Here is an 18,219-nt window from a genome sequence, read left to right on the forward strand (position 1 = left end):
TCAAACAAAGATATAAAACGACCGGTGATTGTTGCGTTTTGAAATTGCTCCGGTGCAGTGTGGACGACCGGGCCTAAGCTTCCTAGGCTCCTAATGAAGTCAATAATTAGACGGCGTTCTTCAATGAGTCCAAAGAGAAAAAAATCGGAGGAGGTCCCGCGCAAAGGAGAAATGCACCATAAACAAACAGCGTAAACAAAATAAATATTCAGGAGTGGAACTCGTTAAGGACCTTGATCAAGTTTAATATTCGTTTACTTATCATGAAGGCTAACCCGGCGGCTAAATAAAGTTTTACTTTACTTACTTTTACTGTCGGAATTGTCAGAAGGAACCTGCATCGTTGCCCCGAACACATTTAGGAAAAACTCGTGTTATTCATTATTAAGAGCCCATCTGTGTGGGATCCACATAGCCAAAAGGAAATTCATGACATCCAGATCTTGGGTATACAATTTATTATCGAATATCGCATACCTAAAAGGAAATTCATGACATCCAGATCTAAGGTGTACAACGACAAGCCGCTCGTTTTGTTGAACATTTTCATTATCGAATACCAGGGTATGTCACCGGTCTCTTCAATGAGCTAATAATGATAACGCATCTCATTAAATCGGTTCTGCAACCATTTCTCGATAAACCAGTTGTTAACAGTTCATGTGGGACAAGCGAGCTATTCACCTGAGACATACTACTTCCGCGACGGTCGCCACATGTAACATGCAATATTCGTTAGATTTAGAACAATTAAGATTACAGAAAATGGATATCGGAGGATGTGCTCTAGTGACGGTTATAGCTTATTTCTTCTGTAATCTTTGGAGATCAGGTGCTTTTCCCTTGGCTACTCTCATAGAGTTCACACGTATTTTATCGCGCTCCACTATTTTGTATTGTAGTCGGTTTTCAATCGTTAAAAATGGCTCTTGCAAACGAGAATTCAGCATAAATTGCAGCTAGTCGACTCAACTACTTGGACACGAAGAATCAATTCAAGTGGTATGGGGCCAGATTTTAAAGATTTTATTTGTCTGGTCAAGATATTATTCCAGTTTAAGGAAGATGGCTAAATCTCAGAAGATCCTGGCGATAAAATGTTTTCATTCAAGGCGGGTGATATCATAGTGAAGTGGTATTCTTCAACTCATACCTTCCAAACCCGAGGATCTGGTTACGCTATCTTGCGAGAAAAACTAGGCAACCTCTCTTCATCTTCAATCGAACTATGACACTCAGTAATGCCCGCTCGCGGTCTCAAACGAGTTAACTGCGGTGGATTGTTCCTTCAACTCTTCGCAGAACCTGCAGTCTGTAACCCAGTTGCTAAGTGCGCAAAATATAAGTTACAGCCGGCAAATCTCATAAATACATGCATTTCATACAGGGATTACTCGAAATTTGATACTCCCAAATTCCGTAATGATTTAGCCAACTCTGAATCAGTACGATGATCCTGAAAATTTGTGGAATACCTGGGAAAATATGGTTCCTTCTGTAGCTGACCAAGACGCTCCGCCAAAGACAAAGCGCGTTCGTCCGAGAAGGCTTCTCCTTGGCTCACTCGTGACATCACGGAACTTATGTCAAGAGAGACAGAGCTAAATTAAACGCTCAAAAACGTAATGATTCCTGAAACTTTGGTCAGAGTACAAATCGCTGTCGTGAAGACAGAGTTACAATGAAGAAATACCAAGGAGTCGACAAAGTGTCATTCAACTATGTATATTCAGAAAATAAGTGTTTCACAAGGCGGCCATGAAAGCATACAGAAAACCATGTGCTTCTCGCGTGTGTTACACGAACCATATCACGTAAGCAGAAACCGCTGACCGCAACTCGCTTGATTACAAATAACAATAAAATAGCGTAAGAAAATGTACTTAGAATGTTCACTTATTATAGTCTCTAAGTCTCTACGACAATCGCTTAGAAACCAAGTTAACAGAGAGATTAAAAAAACGCTTCTACAACGCTAAATTCTCTGAAAACTCAAGTAATCCCAAAGAAGTTTGGAAAACAATTAATTCAATACAGGTAGATCACAAAAGGACTCTATTATCAACGAAATTAATGTCGATGAAGCACATTGTATCAACAATCAAGACTTTCTCGTCCCCAGAGGCCGCGCTTCTTTTTGGTCAGCACCAAGAATCGCGACCTCTGGCTGAGTCCAACAACGGAAGTCCGCGATTCACGGACTTCGCGTCACTCTTCGCACGCTCAGAGTCAAGTCTGACAAGTCTGATTGGTTCCGGTCTCATTCTATAGTATTTGCAAACTGAAACCAATCAGAACCGGATTCTCACTGGACCTATCCAGAGGTCGCGATTCTTGGTGCTGACCAAAAGGAGTGTGGCCTCTGGGGACGAGAATGCAATCAAGACGAAATTGCTGATTTCCTAAATTACCGCTTCACGAATATCGGGCCTCATCTAGCCTCAAGACTTCCAAGCACTACCAAGGCTCTTAATCTTCTCATAACCCCAGCTTCATCCGTTTTTCAATTAACCTTTATTAATTCGAGTGATGTGTTGAATCTCCTCAAAAACTTGGTCGCTAATAAATCTGCCGGTCTCGTTCGCATTCCAAACAAATTACTCAAGGTCGCCGCGAATATTATTGCCGAGCCCCTTTGTTTACTTTTTAACAATTCTATCGCTAGTGGTTATATTCCTAGTGATTGGAAAATTGCGAGGGTTTTTTCACTCCACAAGGGCAACAGTGAAACAAATCCTAACAGTTATCGTCCAATTTCACTGAATTCTCTCTTCAATGTCTAAAATTATAGAAAGGCTTGTTTACAGCCAACTCTGTTTATACCTTTTGGATAACAAATTGCTATACAAATATCAATCAGGCTTTCGATCGTTACATTAACCGCCACAGCTTTGTTTGACGCTACCAATCAATGGTACTTCAACATCGATAATGGTCTTGTCACATCCGTTGTTTTTCTCGACTAAGCTAAAACTTTTGACATCATTGATCACAATATTAATTATTCCAATAATTTTTTCTAACTGAGCAACTAAGAACCAATTGTTCCAGTTCGATGGCAAGCTTTATGAACAGACTGACGGAGTGGCAATGGGCTCACCTTTGGGACCCCTTATGGCAAACGCATTTCTCTGCTCCATCGAAGAGAAATTAGAACATGACAACAAGCTCCCAGAGTTTTATAGGCGGTACGTCGATGGCACGCTTGCCACGATGAAGGATGTACCAGCAGCAGAAGCCTTTTTAACAACACTTAACAACTGTCACCCATCCATAAATTTCACAATGGAACTAGCTTCTGACAACAAGCGACCATTTATTGGTATGGAAATACTTAAGAAAGGTCACAAACTGGAAACCAGTGTTTACCGGAAGCCAACAAATACCGGCCTACTACTCCATCACCAAAGCCATGTGGACAAAAGGTACAAGAAATCGTTCATTAAAACCATGGTAAACCGTGCTTTTCACCTGTCATCCACATGGGAGTCTTTCGTGACTGAATGTGATCGCCTGAAGCTGATGTTTACGAACCTCAAGTACCCTGAAAGCCTAATTAACTCCATCATTTCTCACTTTGTCACCTCAATGATGACCAAAGATCCTCTCGTGCCACCTCAACTACCCGTCAACGAAGTTATTGTTCACCGAGTGGTATTGCCATTTAAAGATCAAACGTCGGCCGATGAAGTGAAAAAACAACTATCTGACCTGAGCAAGAAAATCGATCACACTCTTCAACCAGTATTCAAGAGTCGCAAAATCTGTGAAGATCTCAAGATGCGTGAACCAAAACCACCTCTAATTAATCCGCCAACAATGCGTAGTGTACAATTACCAATGTGATCTGTGCGATGCAGAGTATGTCGGGTATACCAGCCGGCATTTGCACCAACGTATTGATGAATACAGGTTCTCCGCAATCGGAAAGCATTTAAAGAACCATCACGGCCTTTATAACATCGACGACCTTGCCAATAATTTTTCCGTCCTAAAGAAATGCAACGGAAAACTGGATTGTTTGATTTACGAAATGCTGTTTATTAGAAAGAAGAAACCTAGCCTGAACACGCAATCGGATTCCATCCGCGCGAAACTATTTGTTTAAACGGATTTGTTAATGAACAATCACACCTCTCACCGCATATATAACCCTGTTGAACCGTTATTTTCTTGTCACTTGATAATGATGTCATGACGACATCGAAACGTTGTGTAAAATTTCTATCGCTCATTTTTATTTTGAAATAATTTTCCCCCCGGAAATAAAAGTGGTGACCCTTACGGGAGACCGGGAGACTCGGTCTGTGTCCATGAGGCTCCTGGATAATCTGGGAGAGTTTTCACCGTCTGTGGACAGGCACCCGACAAGCGCGAAAAAAATAAAATGGGACGAGCGAAGCGAGCCTGGCGTGGTGGGATTTTTCCCTCTCCAGACCACTCTCGGCTATCTCTGCCCGCCTGTTTTTTCATTCCCCTACAACACAATCGGAAGCCTGTTCACAGGCTAAGTTGGCAGAGATCTTGTATACGAATTGAGAAGAAGTCTACGCCACCTTTGCCATGCTCTAATATACAGGCAATATTTGTGTCAAAGCTTTGCACCTGCAATTCCTTTTCTGTGCGGCAACGTTTTTGTCTGTAAAGGATATAACGTGGCTTTTGAATTCAGTTAGGTCTTTGTGGCGACCTTCATTAAGTGGCACACAAACGTTTTCCTTGTGTAGTCTCTCGTTGCTTACACAACTGCCTTCTCGAGCGGTATGAAATGACGCAAAACTCTAACGCGTACGTGTGCTATCGTTTCAGCCCTTTTGGACGACATTCGCTCAGACCTTTTATACGATAGCCAGATTCGAATATTCTCTTGGTCTGATGTACTGCTAAAAATGATCGGTCGACAAAATGAACAAAAATAACACCGAAGCTCATAGTCCTTTCGCAGAGTTTAACTATTTTCAATTGACTTATTTCCATAATTTGTATCACAATTGTTCGGACCTATAATACCATGAAGATCCACGAAGATCAAAGACATCATAGGTTAAGAAAAGGACGAAAAGAACCAGAAAATGGTGTCACGTTTGCCGCGATTTGATGATCTTTTTTAAGACTCTATTTACTGTTTACTTTGAATGAATGCTATCCTTCTAGTTCAAAGAATGTCTACTTATCACTGAAATTTAATTGGTAAATCATCCATCTCGTGCTTGTGAAATAGCAAATCACGCATTACGTTATGATGGCCTGTCCCACGTCACGCGGCTAATTTGGTCTCAATTACGCATCACGCTGCTAATTTTGGGGCGATCACGCGTCACGCGAAAACCCTTTGTCACCCTCTGTGAGGTCTGGCTCTGGTCACGTGACCTCTTGCGGTTGGTGATGTTCGCAGGAAACTTCGTTTATGGCAAACGGCAAACGCGGGACATGACCATGTGACGATTTTTTCAACACGACGAGGAGAAGTTTTACGAGAAATAAAAAACGCCGGGAAAATTTGCCTAAGAACTGCATTTTTGTAGTACAATAGCAATTGTATATACTTCATTCGAGATACGCTGTTTTAGTTCATTTTGTGGGTAAAACATGTTGACTTCTAGGTGAATTTTAAAGGAATTCGTGAGAAACTGAGCGCCTGTCGAAAATGCCGGGCTCCGTTGAAAAGTTTGCTGGGCTTCGCTTCATTCGTCGTGTGCGTAGAACAAGGCAAAGGAGAAGAATGAACAGCAATTGGTAAACCGCAAATCAGTCGTTTTCTGTTTGCCTTAAATATCATTATTAACTTATCTAATCTTACTCGTTTTGCGGGTTACACTCTTCTTAGTGGATACAGAGTGCTCGGCACTGGACCAGTTTTCACTGAAGAGTCAACATTAATCTGCTTTTAGTTTCGCGTTACTACATTTAGTAATTGGTTTGAAAAACTCACGCTTCATTCTCAAACAAAGAGAAGTTACACCAATACCACTTTTGAGTTGCTCATTCACGTTTTCCAGCGCTTCGCACCGGTTACATTTATTTACCTTAAGTTCTTGTCTTGTTTTTTTTTTTTTTTGCTGCTTGAACGCAAGTTTTTCTTGAAAAGACATCTTTCTTAACAGTCTCAAGATTGGCAGTCTCCCTAATCTCATAGCACCCTTCCCATTTCTTTGGTAGTTTTTTTCACAATTTGCGTAAGAGGTAGGACACGTGAACCCCAGCTGTCGACAAATCATGACTTGTTCAGCTGCGCAACATGCATGAATTTACATTCTGAAAGTCGTTCGCTTATTGTTCAGTAGGGTCGGACTAAGTCGGGCTTCGGCTCTCTATCTCGCCCTTTTCGCACTCAAGTTTTGAGCGTCTAACTTTAAGCTGCCTTTCCGTTTGGCCTCGCTAAAATTTCACGCCGGAACCTGAGATGCACTTTTCCATAGGAAAGAGCCTTTAAATTAAATTTTTATTTGAATATATTATGTTGAACACGTAGCAAAGTTTATGTGACTGAAGGGCACACTTAATTAGTCAGATGAAAATGTTCTTTCTTAATGGTTCCAATGCGTTGTATAAACTAACATCTTAACTAATGGAGCACTTGCCTAAATGGTTATGAATAGACGCAATTGAAAACCATGGACATTTAAACGCACGATTTTTACGTGATACCACATGATCACGGAAAATGAGTAACTGACGTCGTGATATGAAAATCAAGACGCGTAGTGGCCATTTTAAATTTCTGCAATTTTAATTTACGTGTCCATAATATTCGCCTGGGGCTTACAACTATATGCTTAAAAGTGTAAAAAATAATAATAATTTAAAAAAAGGCGTTTTCGACGTTGTGTCATCGTCAGGGGAAGAAGATAAGTGAAACATATCCTTTTAGCCTTGTGAAAATGAGTTTTTTAAATTTAAGTGCTAACCACATAAAGGAAATATAACTAAGCTTTTAGACTAAAAGTTTAAAGGTTATTTTCCTCACTCCGTCGGTGAAAACGCCAAGCCCATTTGAAAGTTATTAAAGTTGCTTTTGACGCGGCTCGGCCTATTAGATAGCACAAGGTGTTCTAACTCATTTTACTTTGTGGATCTAACTCCAGTGTATGACCATTCAAATGAAAGCGGTTAAAAAATATTGTGATGTAGTACTGTTTATTATGCTCTACAAGTTATGGGTCCAGTTTCACTGATGGCTAAGAATTTGCCATAATTGTCACTGTCAGTTAGGAAATAACGCGTTTTTTTCAAAATGATTCCTAAAGATTGAGGTCTGCAAAATTCTCTCACCTGATAGTTGAGGAATTGGCTAAAATTTTAACTGTCCGAATTTCCGTTTATAGAAAGCTTGCAGAAGTCTACTTAGGCAGAATTCAGCTAATTGCTGATTCAGCTGAATGGACCGCCGATGCAAAACTGCAAAACGACGAAAACATGAACTACGACTACCAAGTCAGTTGTTAATTCATCTTTCGAAATTAACTCTGTATTCCATGTTCATTTTCAAGACAGTTTTGACAATTTTAAACAAACTAAGTGACTTTAGAGTATCGCAAGATCCGTAGGTAAACTATAAATTTATTTCCTAATCGACGTTATCCTTGGCGTTGCCGTCGTAGTTGCTTAAATTCGCTAAAGTGTGCATCATATGGTGTTCCGCCATTTGAAACAGCTGCAAATAGAAATTAACGGACGGAGCGCCAAAAAAAGGTCAGGCAGAATTAATATATACGATATTCCTACGGTGTAAAAAGATGTTTTTGCATTAAGAACTATTGAAGGTTTAATTAATGATCCTGCAAGTTAAATAGAAATACAGGTTGCTTCCTTTAAGACCTGCTAAATTGTCAATAAAGACTTCGGCTTGATAATAATAAAAAAGTTATCTAGGGAGAAAGTTCAAAATTTTATTTGTTTGGCGCCCCAGTTCTTTTCACTACCATTTTTCTCAGTTTGCTTTTTTCTTTTGGCTAATTTAAAACCCCATTAACAAAAATCCACCTTTTAATTGAAGCCTTGTTCCGCTGCAGTAAGGGGTTCTTAATTAAACTCTCTTTCAAATCAAGCGCAGTGTTTATCTATAAGAAATGATTGGCATGCCCGGCAAGGTGTATTCTTTTCAACGAAGTCAACCAGTGGAGCATTCAACAACGTTCTCTTCTAATCTGATCTGTTTCGTTTATCGTTATGAAGAAGTTCTCATCTTCGTTGGTTTTCCTGTGCCTCACTGTCTCCGTTTTGCTGTTGGCTTGTTCTCATGATGGCGAAGCATTTGCTCCCCTTCCCCCGGGAACGGTAAACGGTGTTAAAAGAAGACAAATGGGAAAGACCGAGGTAACTGAACAGTTCCATTTAGACCCAATCCACACGACGCTGGACAAATTTGAAAACAAAGGATTCACTCTGAAAACGCATCAAATGTTTTCTGTCCAAACTACGCCGGAGGAATTTTAAAACACAAAATTACCGGTCATTTTGGTCATTGTATTCAAAAACTCGGGAACGGAAAGTCACATGATTTATTATCGTCAGGTCGTCGTTTTCAAAATACTCCGTTTTCAAACTGTTTGCCGTCCACACGAAAACGAAAAACCGGCGTTTTCAAATTCATCCGGTTTGAAAGCTGCGTGTTGGTGACGGATTAGTGTGGACGGTAGGCCTAACCGAAGAAATAAAGCTGCGTTTTCGAGTTTGTCCGGCGTAGATAGAAAATACTTCCAGTAATAAATCAAACCATAGCTATGATCAAACACAAAAGACCGTGTTTGACCAAATTTCTAAACAAAGAGACGAGAGTTGAAAATACGATGCGTAGTGGGTTTTTTTTTTTTTTTTTTTTTTTTTTTTTTTAACGAACTTCAATTCAAAATGTTTGGAAACGCGGTCAAGCACGGTCTAGGGTGCTTGATACATCTTCTCTATCGAAACTAAAACTAAAGAGAAAACGGAGAAATGAAATTGTGAAAATCTTTGCTAATCTAGGCCACATATCCAAACATCGTCGCGATCATGATTTCCTTGGTTTAAGTTTGAGAAGCTATTAGTGAGCTTGAGAAATTTACTTCCTTACCCAGCAGTAAATAAAGGACAAGGAAATAATGTTCAATAGCGATATTTTGAATTGTCGCACACCAGGGTTTGACTCCTACTGATTGCATGATATCACGCGCCTCAAATTAATACGACTTCCTCTCTGCACAAAACCTCTCTTTCTCATCAGTAGACGCAGACGTTGTTTCTGAACACAAACATACGCCAAATTCCTGCTGTGTTATCTTATCTGTATTTAACAATCGACTAAGATCCTCTAAGAACTTGCCATTAATTCTCAACGGGTTTAGCCCGAGCCTGTTTACCATAATAAGCAATTTTTAAACTTTATCTCTTTAGGACCTCATAGTTTTTTACGCCGCAAACGGTGTAAAATGCTCCATCGATATCCCTTACAATTTGTATTACTCTGTCTTTTACCATTATGTGCCTTCGATTTGCATATTTTCGCGAGTTGAATAAAGGAAACAAAATATAATTGCACATCATTTTCGAAAAGTGCTACAGAACGTTTCAGAGGAATGATAGAATCGGAGAAAATTAACCAAATTTGAATTTATTAAAAAATTTGAATTTGAAAGAAGCATTAAGACGACTGAACTCCCCCGAAAGGTTTTAATAATTCATCGTGGTTATTTTAAATTATAATCTTTCTCAATAACGTCATTTACTCTCATTACCCTTTTTACAGGTTTTGAAAATAAGAAACAACAAAAAACTCAGGAATAATTAGTTATGTCTGAGTTGTGTTCCAAATGTTGGCAAGACGTTCAGATTTTCTACATGTTGTTGGAATGTAACGATTTTGATGAAACCGTACTACAGAAAATAGCCTTAAGGACGTTCGCGCCCAAACTTTTCCCACGAATATACATTTTTAATACTTATCATGAGGTAAGGTAATGATCAACTTTTGCCAAAAAGCCGAAAAAATAAAATAAAATAAAAAAAAAAAAAACATAAAGTGGGGGGGTCACCGTGCTCGTTTTCGACGTAAGACGCGTTGAGGACCATGCGTTTTTATCGGAAAAAAAAGCTACATTAGTGAAATTTCGATCAGGTGAACATGCTTAAATCAACACAACTGAGTATAGTTAGTACACTTTTGAAGCTGATGGCGTTCCTTGAGATTGAATAGGCCTAGAAAAAGAAAAAATGTTAGTCTTGCCCGTCCACATTCGAAGAAAACTCCGCTTACCCGAGAGCGGAAAAAAGCGGAAAATTGGTAACTTTTGACGAATAGATTTTTCCTGTTTTTTTTTTCCTGTTAAAATGGATAAAATGGGCCAAGGATTTCATATACGGAAAGAAAAATAGGGCTCAACGAGCATTGAACAGAGTAAATTGCAGAAGAAGCTAGTACACCCGGGCCAGAAACTGTATTTGCGTATATTTCTTCCTTAGAGCGCTGGCTTGATGTATGACGTGCCGTGACGTTGCGACATGAATTTCGTGCGCAGAAAGGATGCACAGTAACAATGGGCGAGATACTCCAAAAGCTATTTAGCTTTGCTTCCCGACTCTTAGTTTTTAAGTCTCAAAATTCTGAACTTCTGAACTTAATTAGTAGTAGTTTACTCCTCAAAACTTTGTGTAAGCTTATTTTCAGTTCATATATGCCAAATCGGCATATAGGAAGTGAAAACCCTTTGCAATAGAAACACACCACGCGTTTAGTCTGTTAATGGCTTTTCAGAAAACAGGATTTTTCTCTCGGCCCCAAATGGGAACCCCTCCCTAAAACTTTTGAACTAAGTCAAACGATAAAACCAGTTCGGCAACATTGGATTTATCAGCTGTCATAACAGAACGCGGCAAACTGGGGAACGGTTAAAGTGGCTCCCTATAGTTTTACGATTGCACGCGCACTGAGGACGAAATCTCAAGTAATCTGCGCGTGCTCAAAGGAAACGTCAGTGTTTTTTGATATTTTATGACGTCAACATGAGCACAAAAAGCAAAACTGACAGTGAATTTTCTCGAGCTTCCTTCGGTGAAACTCCGTAAAATTTGGCAGGGTGGCGAATAAGTGTTTTACTTTAATATACGGTATTCCTACAGCGTAAAAAGTTGTTTTTGCATTAAGAGCTATTGGAGTTTTAATGATCCTGCAAGTTAGATAGAAATACAGTTTGTTTCCTTGAAAGACCTGCTAAATTGTCAATAAAAACTTTGACTTGATAATCAAAATCAAAACATGATTTAAGGAGAAAGCTCAAAATTGTATTTGTTTGGCGGCTTGTTTTTTTCACTGCCATTTTTCTAAGTTTGTCGTTTTTTTTTCAGTTAATTTAAAACCCATCAGCAAAAATCCACCTTTTAATTAAACCCTTGTTTCGCTTCAATAAGGGGCTCTTAATAAAACGCTCTTTAAAAATCTCAATATTTTTCTGCAAGAAGTGATTGGCATGCCCGACAAGGTGTATTCGTCTCAACGAAGTCAACCAGAGGAGCATTCAACAATGTTCTCTTCTGCTCTGTTTTGTTTATCGTTATCGAGAAGTTCTCATCTTCGTTGGCTTTACTGTACCTCGCTGTCTCCGTTTTGCTGTTGGCTTGTCCTCATGATGGCGAAGCATTTGCTCCCTTCCCGAGGGATCGATAAACGCTGCTGAAAGAAGAGAAATGAAAACGTCCGAGGTAACTGAACAGTTCTATTTAGACCCTGTCAACATGAGCACAAAAAGCAAAACTGACAGTGAATTTCCTCGAGCTTCCTTCGGTGAAACTCCGTAAAATTTGGTAGACTGGCGAATAAGTGTTTTACTTTAGTTGGAGCTCGTTTTTCAGGGAAATCTATCGGACCAGTCTTTCCTCAGCTTTAAGAGACATAAATTTGCAAAATAATAATAAAAAAAACTGCCTGTACAAACCCTTCCTTTTTTCGTGTTTAAAATTCGTGTCCCGCCGGATTTGATGTGTTGTAAAAAGTTTGGAAAATTTTACCGAAGGAAATATAAGAAAAGCTCAAATAAGGCCACATACAAGGTAAAAAAACCCATTGTTTGGGCATTTATAATTCAAGACTAAAAGCCAAAATTTTAACCGCGATTCATAATTACATTTTTATTGCTGTTATCGTTCCTCCTCTGCACTACACTTCCTTCACCGGTAAAGCAGATGAATTCCTATCAAGCCTTATAATGCTATCAAACGGATAAATATCCTGTCTCCTTTTAATGAAGGCAGGACAATTGTATTCGTAAATATACCTCTATCACAACCTCGCACTGATGATCCATTCAAAACTTCACCGACATTATTAAATTGACAATCAAATCTCATTTAAATAGAATGGTTTTGGACCATGCATGGGCGAATCCAATTTAATCCCTATTTTGCATGTTTTTACATTCTGGATGTGTTTCCTTTCCTCTTGAAAAAAAACCTTCCATTCTCGCCAAAATAGTTCTCAGGAGAATCGGCAAAAGGAATTTTATATGCCACATTTGTGTGGAGATTAATGGGTAGCCTGAACTTTGGAAGAGGGAATTCTTGTAGCAGGTATTGTAAGGTTTGGTGACAAGATTTATTTCGTTCTTTCGAAGAAGACGTATGTGCGGATCGCTGACACCACGACTAGCTGACAAGGTGTCACATACATGCGCCGCCATTCTTCTCTGTCTGTTGCTGCTCTAGCTTGCTCTACGTACTTCGGTCCAGGCTTCGTTCTACTTTTTCTCTAGCGTTGGCTTCCAGGTGGCTCTCCTTTTTCTACCTTCGGGTGTCTAGGTCATTGGTATGTTGCAGACGTTTCTGTAATCCGGCCGCAGTATATAGCCAATCATCTTCCATCTTCTCCATTTTATTTATTTGCTCATTGGTTTCATGTCGGCTCTTTCTCGAAGCTCTTCCATGCTGACATGATCTTGCCAATTAACTCGGAGGATTCTTCGTAGTTAGGTATTTTGGAACACATCGACGGTTTTGTTTTGTCATTTGTTCATTTTCCACGTTTCGCATTCGTTACCATTCTTGTCACCGGAGACATGAACGCCATAGTAAGAGACTTCCCTGTCCTATCCAGTGTGTTTCACTAATCCCATGATGCCAACGCCTGTACTAGTCATTTCTCTTCTGGTCTGTACAATGTTCTTACTTCTGTACAGTGTTGTTACGTTCCAGTTTCGAATCTTCATGATGTTTTTGGGGTGCACTATTTGGTTTAAGGGCTTCCTCTCGGCTTTGGCCCTCATGCGTCGTGATTTCTCCGTTGAAAAAAGTACGTGGAAGGCATATTGCATTCAAGACTCGAATTAGCTCTGTTTGTGGTTTTTGTCATAGGTTTTTTTTTTACTGCCAAACTCCAATCGGGAGGGCCAGTTTATTTTTTCTGTCGGGATTTCATTCCCTTACACGACTGAAGGGTCACCTTGCTGTACACCACGCGCACATAAACGAGATCATTGGTAAATCCATTGCTCAAAACGTGACTTTTATCGTTTTGAAATTTTCACACACCGAGGGTGAGGGTGGGGCTCGTTGCACTGATAACTGAAAATTTACCAAAATTGTCACTGTCAGATAAGTAATAACGAGGTTTTTTTTTTTTTTTTAATAATCCCTAAAATTGAGTTCCGCAAAATGGTCAATTCCCTCTTTGAGACTCGCCCACAGGGAATCATGGTAGCTGTATTCATCAAAACAAACATCCAATCCAAAATGATGAATACAACTACCGTGGTTCCCTGCAGGCGCGTATCATTGAGGAAACTGGCCATTCACTCACCGGATAGCCGAGGAATGGAGTAAAATTTTAGCTGTCCAAATTCTCGTTCATTGAAAGCTCGTAATGCAGTCTGCGCAGGTAGAATTCAGCTTATTGCTGATTCAGCTAAATGGACCGTCCATTCAAAACAGCAAAACAACATTGTGAAACTGGAACAATTCTGTGTTGTCTCGAGAACGTGAATCACGACGGCTATTAATTAAATTTTGGTTAATTAATCTTTCGAATTAACGCTGTGTTCCACGTTTATTTTAAACAAACTAAATGACTTTAAAGTATCGCGAGATTCATAAGTAAAACACATATTTATTTCTTAATAGACGTTATCTTTGTTGTCGTCGTCGTGGTTGCTTGAATTCGCTAAAATGTGTATCAGATGGTGTCTCAGCATTTGAAAAACAGCTGCAAATAAAGGAAAACGGAAGGACAGTCAAATGAAAGGCTAAGCAGAATTAATATACGTAACCCCACAATGTGCAAAATTTTGGTTGTATTAAAGAATTATCGGAGCTTTAAAGTTTGCTTTTCCTGACAATTAAAAGCCAATAACTACGTTTGCCTTGTAATCGAACCCTTGTTTCGTTTCAATAAGGCGCTCTTAATTAAACCCTCTTTTAAAATCTTAATGTTTATCTGTAAGAGGTGATTGGCATGCCTGGCAAGGGGTATTCTATTTGAACGAAGGCAACCAGAGGAGCATTCAACAACGTTCTCTTCTGCTCTGTTTTGTTTATCGTTATGAAGAAGTTCTCATCTTCGTTGGTTTTCCTGTGCCTCGTTGTTTCCATTTTGCTGTTGGCTTGTTCTCATGATGGCGAAGCATTTGCTCCCCTTCCCATCGGATCAATGAACGCTGCCAATAGAAAAGAAATAAAAACGTCCGAGGTAACTGAACAGTTCCATTTAGTTTCAAAATTCTTACTATTTACCTCTTTACCCAAGCAATAAATAAAAAACTTTGTAATAATTAGTTTTCTGAGAAAGTGGTCTCAGAGGGGTAGAGTGAGTGGGTGGGTTAAACGATTTTGATGCAATCTTGCTCCAGAAGTCGGCCTTATTTATGAAAAAGTCCAAAAGTCATTTTGGTTTTGTTTTCCGACTCTTAGTTCTAATGTCTAAGAAATATTGACTTCTTGAATTAGTTAAGTTTGGGTGGTAGTTTTCTCCTTCAAATTTGGCTAAAACTTGTTTCAATACTTTCTTGGCCAAATAGGCATATATGAACTGAAAACCCCTTTCAGTAGAAAAACGCCCCACGCAAATAGTTTGTTTTGTTTGTTTTTGTGCTGGGCTAAACTTTCCCGTTTAGAAATAGGTTCTTCCAGTCCCAAATGGAAAGCCTCGCTGTTTTCATCAATGACACCTACATGTTAACTGTTTTATCTTAATAACAGATTTGACTCCTTTAATTTAGTTCTATTGCGTTCAAGGACGTTAAGGGAACTAAAGACGCTTAGGATGGACATGAATGACTGTCTCCACGGAAACATTTTGACTGCCACTTAACATATCAGCTTAGTTTGAGCTGACAATTTTATATTGCTTTCTTGGCAATATGGCAGTTGACCGTTTTCTAGATGTCGGCTATTAACGAAAACAGATTGAAGTGCTGTGTAATTTATTTTCCCGGTTTTGATCGACTAGGCGATCCAATGGATTTGTGCCTTTATACCCTTTACCATGCCCGTAAATGGCCGCCGGAGAGCATCGTTTATGCGACAAAGACAGGCTGATAATGGAAAAAAAAACCTTGACAAAATACAATATTTTGCATTCAAATGTTCAAATGTTGTTGTTTCTTATGGTCCATGCGCTTAGCTATACCTAGCTGGTTCAGAGGCATGCCACTTAAACTTAAAAAAAACAAAACAAAAACAAACACAAACAAAAAAACAAATATATCAACTGAACACGACAGGCTTAAAAGTCCCAAGTGGCGGAGGGAAGACCAGCCTGGGTTGGCAATTTACAAGCATAACCGAGAGGTTGAACTAGGGGCTACCGAGATACAACTCCAACTAAGTGGTCAGACTGGGACTTGAACCCGCCATGTGATCGCATTTAATCAGACACGTCTCCACGCTTGGTGCATACGAAATAGTTGCCAAACTGTCTTCTCGTGTACCCCGCGCGCTCGTGAAATTATTTGTAAAAAGAAAATTTTGTTTGCAAGGGAGTAATTGTGCGGTACCAGCTGTGAAACTTCGCGGTATATAAAAATTAGCATAGACGCTGGAAAACGCGCGAAAGTTTTCATTTCAGTCTCAGCCGCTTGCAAATATTCTTCTTTCATGTCTCAATTTGCCGCTGGTCTCTTTAGAAGCGACAAGCAATGTGCATTTAATAAAGGATGTAATTAACAAGGGATAGAGATTTCAGAGGGTTAAAGAATTTCGATTCATTGATATACTCATTCAACTTTTCTGTTTTCAGTTGTTTCGTTCCCGAAGGAGCATCTGCGAGGCCGCTCGAGCTCTGAATTGCGACTCCAGAGCGGAAGACGAACAAGTCTAGAGTGAAACACCTGACAGCAGAAACCGACCAGAGTTATGGAAAACGACCGCACTAAACCAACTTAAAACTAACTAACTTGGCTTGAATTGTCAATAAATAGATGGAAATTAATCGACTTGTCTATGTTTAAATGCTAACCTTCGGTCTTATATGCCACCTGTTCCTGTTTTTGTCGTTGTACGTTAGTTTGAAAGCTACTTTCCTATAACGGCTTCCTCTCTAGAACGACTAGATTACGGCTAACCCTCGGTTAAGGCAACGGAAAAATTCTTTTCTGAGATTGGAACGAGAATGTGTGGCAAAACGCTGCTCATAAGCAAATGTCCAAAGTGCGCGAATTAGAATTTTCCTGTTCCACCCAAAAGGCCCTTACACGGCTTCTGGTACTTTCCTAAGACGATCACGCGTCGCATAACCAGCACGCTACTCAAATTAAATTACAACATTTGAGTTTGGTTTATTTTGCGCAGCGTTTACGAACGATTTGTGCCATCGCTTACGCCATTTCCTCACGTCAAACGCGATCGTTGAACTGCGCTTTGTCAGTTTCGAGTAAGAATTTTAATGTGAGGTGGAAAGTGTACTGAGGGGAAAAGGAAAGTTTACAGTGAATTTCACTATCCGCGTTGATGGGTAAAGAGAAGAGGAGGCTCTATGCTGGATAAATTAAGTGTGCCGTTAACAAAATGTTTTTTTGTCTTTGGAGTATGAATATTAACTTAAAGTTTAATTTCCTTGCGTTGTCTGCGGATTTGAATTGGTTAGAACATTCCCGAGGAATAATTTCCATTGCGCGGGTGTTCCAGGAACAAAACCCAACTGCTCGAAGACTACGTGTCTCACTAAGCGAAAACAGTTACAAACTTAACATTATTAAAGTTTTCTTCAGTTGCTTAATCACTTTATTAACAATAAAGCCATGCCAACATTAACTTGCTCTAAAACTTTGACCGCTAGTCTATATTACGGGTCTTTTTCAGAGCAAAAGACTTTACCCTACGCAGGTGCCATTTCACGAAACGAATATTCATAGTTTCACGAAGAAGCGCCCAAAGACAACGTCTTAGAATATTGCTTCTTTCACAGCCAAAGTCTTAAGATAAATGGTTGTAGCACGAGTTTATATTTTATTTGAGCATCCTTAAGGAGGTTATATGATGCTTTAAGGTTAGTATTGTGGAGCGGTTTTCAGAACTCTTGGGTTCATGTTCTCGTCTTGCAGGAGTTATTCGCAGTTCAATCGTCGAGCAGCGCGACAAATTCCTCTCTTGAAACTATTCCCAGGGTTACAGGCCTGTAAAAAGAAAAGATATGAATCGTTAAGAAGACGGACGAAACGCGTGTGGTCAATTAAAACTCGAGAATTTTCTAACAATGAAGGTGTTCCTTTTAGCTCTTTTTTTTTTCGGAAATCCGTCTCGTGCGTTTAGCTGTTGAAAAGACTAGGATGAATCTAAAATGACGATAAAAACTGAAGTGATAAAGGCGTTCTGAGATCGGATTACAAGTGACATTGGAATTTTAAATTGTCTAATAAAATTGTTATAGGAAAGTGATTGGTCTTACTAAAAATGACATTAAGGCAGGGTTTTTCCCTGGCAAAACGAGGTGTGTGAGCGCGGAGCGCTATGAACATGTTTTCCGTAGATCTTGGATTGCACTATTTGGTTTTGTAATTATCCTCAAGGTTAAGTCCTGAATATCTCAAAAAAATCAAGTGATGGACTAGCATCCCATCCAGGGGGGAGTAGAAATACTCCTAGTCGCTTCATGCTACAGAAACCGGGATAGGCTCCGGCCTGATGGGCCACTTGGCTCGTACGCAGACTTTACTCACAGGCACTGCATTCGGGTAACTAGAGCAAGCATGACCCAGACCAGAGCTTTCTTCTATCATAAGGAACACGACGCAAAAGAGGAAAAGAAAACCAAACGCCATTGCT

The 18,219-nt window shown here is 39.6% G+C and overlaps 2 long non-coding RNA genes across 4 annotated transcripts in view; both read left to right on the forward strand.

The window, feature by feature from the left end:
- Nucleotides 1-18,219, forward strand: part of LOC145484480 (uncharacterized) — a 193,144-nt gene that overhangs the window by 977 nt on the left and 173,948 nt on the right. The window lies entirely within an intron of this gene.
- The window catches only part of LOC145486089 (uncharacterized), a 33,111-nt gene continuing 22,678 nt past the window's right edge, over nt 7,787-18,219 (forward strand). For 2 of the 3 annotated variants that reach the window (XR_014049251.1, XR_014049252.1), the window contains exon 1: nt 7,787-8,316. This is a non-coding gene — a long non-coding RNA (uncharacterized LOC145486089). Of the gene's footprint in view, nt 8,317-16,195; nt 16,633-18,219 lie in introns of those variants that run through there. The other variant, XR_014049250.1, reaches the window with a different exon arrangement.

The sequence above is a fragment of the Orbicella franksi genome, chromosome 4 (genome assembly GCF_964199315.1).
Source record: "Orbicella franksi chromosome 4, jaOrbFran1.1, whole genome shotgun sequence".
NCBI classification, from domain to species: domain Eukaryota; kingdom Metazoa; phylum Cnidaria; class Anthozoa; order Scleractinia; family Merulinidae; genus Orbicella; species Orbicella franksi.